This window comes from Ictalurus punctatus, chromosome 17, assembly GCF_001660625.3.
Source record: "Ictalurus punctatus breed USDA103 chromosome 17, Coco_2.0, whole genome shotgun sequence".
Lineage (NCBI taxonomy): Eukaryota > Metazoa > Chordata > Actinopteri > Siluriformes > Ictaluridae > Ictalurus > Ictalurus punctatus.
This window is the reverse complement of record NC_030432.2, coordinates 6,492,789-6,498,530: the sequence shown is the minus strand read 5'-3', so window position 1 is coordinate 6,498,530 and position 5,742 is coordinate 6,492,789.

Genomic DNA, 5,742 nt, shown 5'->3' with positions numbered 1-5,742 from the left:
TGCCTCTCGGCTCCGGCTGGGAGTCAACCGAGGAGAAATGAGTCGACTCCGGATTCTGTGGCTCTTTAGAGTGAAAAAGATGAACGAGTCGGTTCTTAACGGGAATCGTTCGACTCGAAAATACCAACACTTGTTTTGAATAGATAGATAGACTTTCAAATCAGAGTGTCTGTACGCTTAGAAAAAAGGTTCCACAAGGGTTCTGTGGGAGCTTTCTGTGAAAGGGTAACCAAGTACTGTAGTGTTGTAGGTTGGCAGATGGGTTAAACCTTAGCAAAGAACCATTTAGAGTAATAGGTGGAACATGTTCAGGAGTATAAAACTGAAGTCCTCCAACTTTTTTATGTCTCATTACTTCTTATTTATTTATTTATTTATTTATTATTTAGTGTCCAGACTATGAAGAATTGCAATAATGTATAACAGAGCATTTTGTGGTTTTAAATGACATTACATTACAACAACTAATCATTAAGAAAATGGCTTTTATGTTTTGTTTTGTTTGTTTCCACAAAATAAATGCATGTTCTAACCAAATCCTGATGCATCGTACACTTATTCAAATTGTAAATAATTTCACAAATTGTAAATAATTTCTTTTATACTGCTCAGCAGCTGGTCAGCACAGATGTATCAAGCATCAGACCCAAGCTCTAAAATACAATAAACCACACACATCCTTTCAGCTGGTTTCACTATATGTTCTGTGCAGTAAAAAAAAACAACAAAAAAAAACAGTTAAATTAAAACATTAATTTAAAAGCATTTTTTTCTTAAGCTATCCAATAAAAGCAGGTTGGTTGGGTGTTAAAAAACAAACAAACAAAATAAATAAAAACAACAATTAGTCAGAGAAATTTGTAAGGTATTTTATAAAGAAATTAAAAACTCTCTTAAGAGTTCAGCAATCAACATTATACCAAGGAGAACTACCACGGTGGTGGATGAAACCTTTAATTTGTAAATCAGTTAATTTGAAAGCCACCAGCTCAAATTACTAGAAAAGCATTGTGAAGCATACGACAGAATGCAAATTATAACATAAGGAAAGGCTCTAATGCAAAACCTCTACTGTCACAAAAATAGATCCAATCACCTGGTTGTGGTTTTGGGACTTGTTACTATTACCCTGCCCAGGAGTGGTGTATGACCATAGATTTTAGTGGGGTGGGATGACAAAAAATAATGATCTAGTCTCAAACAAAATTAAGTTGAGAGAATATTACACTTGACCTACGCTTTAGGCTACAATCTAGTGGATTTTCAAGTAAGCCCATATTGAAGAGTTGACAACTCTTGAACATGAGCTTGTTAAAAAACTAACTATGTACACCAGTTTTCAATAAGAAAACATAAAGATGTAGTCTGGTCTTAAAGATCAAGTTTGGTTAGTCGAACATCTGTGACATAAGACTGCCACCTCAACTGTGTTTGATGAACACAGATAGGTGATATCAGTAACTGCCCTGTCTAATGTCCCTCCCCTACGCATAATCAAAACAATCATAGAGCGAGCATGGGGTAGAGTGATTCTGCCCCACTGGCCCACTGTTAGCACTTGAATGACCAGTGGGTTATGACAATCTATGTAATTTCTAACACAGGAATTCACTTTAGGGGTAAAAACATGCTCTTTGTACCTTATGAAACACCTGCATTTCCCAAGGGGATGTTTACAGGAAAAGTTTGGTCACAGTTAGGACAGAAAGATCAATGTATCTACCTGTCCCTATTGTGAATAAAACATGACATCATGACATTGAACAAAGGACTCTCATGAGGCATGTCCAGACTGTGAAAACCTATGATAGCTGAACAAAGACTTACTGGTGACAAAAAAAAGAAAATAATGGAGGTTGCTTGACTGTTTTTAATTGTCCTAATTTTTTGAGTGATTACTTCTATGTATTTGCATTGCGAAATCACCATTAAAAAAAACCCAAAACATAATTTAACTATGACGTGGCACACGACATATTTCGGTTATACAGCTGTTTACACAAACCTCAGTATCTTGGCTCAGGATGAGACTCAAACCCTTCCCATTATAAATTGACCCTAAAAGTGGGACTGTGAGCAATCTGGAACTGTGAGGAATCCCTCTAAGTATAAGGAACAAGAATGTGCAAAATGTTTATATATGTCCACGCACCTTGTAATATGTTCTAGAGATCAGTTTTTGTTCCAAGGAGGCAGGCCCATCTCAAGCCGATATATTGAGGTTTCCGTAAACAGCTGCATAACCAAAATTTGTTGTGTGCCATGACACAAAGATGTCCGTTGTAGTTAAACCTTGTAAAATAAATTTAAAAAATGGGTTTGCAATGCCAATAGAGGTAATAAAGGTAATCACTCAAAAAAATTAGAAAAATTAAAAATGGAAAAAACCTACAGTCATGTGAAAAAATAAGTACACCCCATCAAAATTGTTTGATATATTTGGACAAGTAAACATTTGATCCTCTTTGAAACAGAGCCTATTAATAAATGTGTTACATTCATGTGTTACAAATGACACATAAAATTGACATTTTGTAGTAATTTTCACAATTTAAATGAACAAGAAAACAACAACAACATATCAGCCACATGGAAAAAGTAAATACACCCCTATATTTAGCACACCTTCAAATCCATAAAATTAGAAGCAGGTGTTCAAGATTGGTTACCAGTGATTATAACTTGCTTAGGGAGTGCAGGTGGAACCTGTCTTGTTTAAAAGTCTCATATCTAGTGTCTGGAGTTCCCTTTGCTGTTGAGGTATGTGGTGTCATCATACCAAGATCTAAAGAGTTCTATAAGGCCTTCAGAAAAAAAGGTTGTGGTTGCCTATGAGTCTTTTCACTGTAAGGAAAATAATCTACAAATGGTTCAGATTTCAAACAACTGCCAATTTATTGTTGTTCCAGAAATTTCAGCCCAAGAGCAGACCGTCTGATGCAAAAAGAAGTCACCAAAACCCCCAAAATTTAATCACAGGATCTGCTAGTAAGTCTTACAAATGTTGGTGTCAAAGTGCATGCTTCTACAATCAGAAAGAGATTGCACAAATATGACCTGCATGGGAGGTGTGCAAGGAAAAAGCCTTTGCAAGACTACAGTTCGCCAATGAGCATATAGGCAAAGTCCAGGGCTTTTGGAATTGTCACGAATGCAGAGACAGAGGTGGCTGCACATGCAGATTCAAAGTTTAATAAGTTGTGAAAACACAAAAGACACATAGCATACGTGAACAGGGAAACAAACATAAACCAAGAGCTAGGAGAAGAGCCAGAATAATGTGACAACATCAGACGAAACAAAGCCAGACACCGAGTGCTGTACAAACCGTGACTTAAATACATACAGGTGCTCGTTAACTGGGATGAGAGTCAGGTGCGGGTGGTCATGTTACCGTGATGCAAAGGTGCAGTGGCTGCTGAGAATTGAAGATCCTATTTCCTTCTGGAGATTCATAACGGGAATAATGTGCTCTGGACAGACGAATCAAAGATAGAGTTGTTTGGCCACAGTAACAGCAGACATGTTTGCCACTGACCAAAGACAGTTTTTCAGGAGAAGCACCTCATACCAACTGTGAAGCATAGTGGTGGAAATGTTATGGTTTTGGGTTGCTTCACTGCTTCAGGGACTGGACAGCTTGCATTCATTGATTCAACTATGAATTCTGCATCATATCAAAGAGTGTTACATGATGGATGTAACTTAATTGGAGTTTTAAATGAGGTATGCCATATAATTATTTGCTTTAAAGCAACCAACATTCAGACATATTCACTTGTTAAACCTATAATATTGACTTTACAGATCACTACAAATATACATCACTCACCACAGTTAGCTGACTAGCTTGGTACTAAAAAAAGACAAACAGAGTTGTCATTGTTACACACACCCCCCCCCCCAGCCCCCCCTTTCAGGTGTAAGTCAAATGCAGCATAAATAATTGCAACCATCCATGATCTTAACCCTAAATCCTGGACACAAGACATGCTGGACTCACTTAATGGTAGTTCCTGGTTCTTAGGGTAAGGCCAAGGAAAAGTCACCAGGGATAAGTCAACCACTGACTGCCTTTGCCATGCCATGGGGGCAGTACCACTGGATTGGGATTCCACTTGGGCTAAGTTCAGCCCCTGATGAATTTCAAAGAAATATGTAAGTGTCTGGTGGGTCTTAGGGATGTAATTTTTCAATTTGTAATTATTTAGATGACAGTGGCAAAAAGGGAGCATGCTGGTGATAGGCTGTGTCTCTAGAACAGTAACCCGACTCAAGCAAAACTATCAAATGCATTCAGGAATAGGCAATTTACGAATGGTTGTATAACGACCTTTATTAGGATGCCCCTAGACATTTACAATTTCATGAAATAGTGCACTGAAGAAATGACCCAGGATGAGTCCAGAAAGGATATTGGTAAAGAGAGACATGCTGACAGTATAGTGAAGGATTTGTCTTTACCAACCTTAGGGAGATCCCTTACCCCAGATCAAATTCATGAGAGCCAAGATAAATACACTGTCATTGGATGAGTCTTCCAGCCTAGAATTAAGGACTAGCAGTCCACTGCTCACCAGCAGAGAACAGAGCATCCAGATATGTCATTATGCAGTGGTTTGCAAAACAAAGTAGTTCCTGCTTGAGTTCACCAATAACTTGAAGATTTGTTAGACAACATTTCCATCCCTGAAAGCTATGAAGTACTACCAAGCATAAACATAAATATACTGTACCTCTATCTTAAAAGTTACTGTTGTTTTAGCTGTAGTTCTTTAACCAGTCCTCATGTTCTTAATTAGGCTACAAGTCAAGTCCTTGAGGCATTTTGCATAGCCTTTCAGGGTAACGTGGCCACTGAGAAGTGGTGGGTTCAACAGTTTCAGAAGTATTAGAGTCAAGGTCTGGGACATGTCAGACAGCAAAGCTTAATACAACAGGTCACTGAAATTGCCAAACTGGCTTTTTTCAATGTAACTATAAAGTTCTGCCCAGGTAAACACAATGCAGTTACATTCTATGATGCCCCTAGACAGGGACACATCAGGCATTATGAGGTCATATTCATTTGTTGTATATGTGACAGTGTATGTCAGAGTCTCAATCTTTAAAACATATGACGCCATATGGGAAAGCCTTACAAGCTAAGCACATAGGTACATCAGGGTTGTAATGAATAAGCATATTTTCAGAAGTGATCAGTTCTTTTACATATTTAGATGCTTGGACACAGTCCTTTTCCCATTTCCATGTGGTCGCACAGGCGACAGGTGATACAGTGAATGCAGGACCATGGAGAGGATTGGTAGTAGTTGACAAGACCCAAAAAGGATTGCAGCTGACTCATATTTACCAGTCTAGGTGCCTTGAGAAGTGTGCTAATTTTGTCCTGGGATTTATACAGTCCCTCCTTATCAATTACATGTCCACAGAATTCTGTGTAGTCTTTGGTCAAGACTGCTTCAAGATTTGCTAGGTCACTGCCAGTGACAATTATATCAGCCAACTAACACTGTGTGCCAGGGATACCCTGGATCACTTTATCCAGAGCTCTCTGCCACATAGCAGGAGCTGATATGACCCCAAACACCACCCTGTAGTAGTAAGAGACCTTTATGAGTATTTATTGTGAGAAAATATTTGGATGACTGTTCCATCACTGAGAGTGATGAAAGATATAATGTATGTGAGGGAGTGGATATTGGTCTGAATGTAGCACAGGACTCAGTGACATTTTTTTGA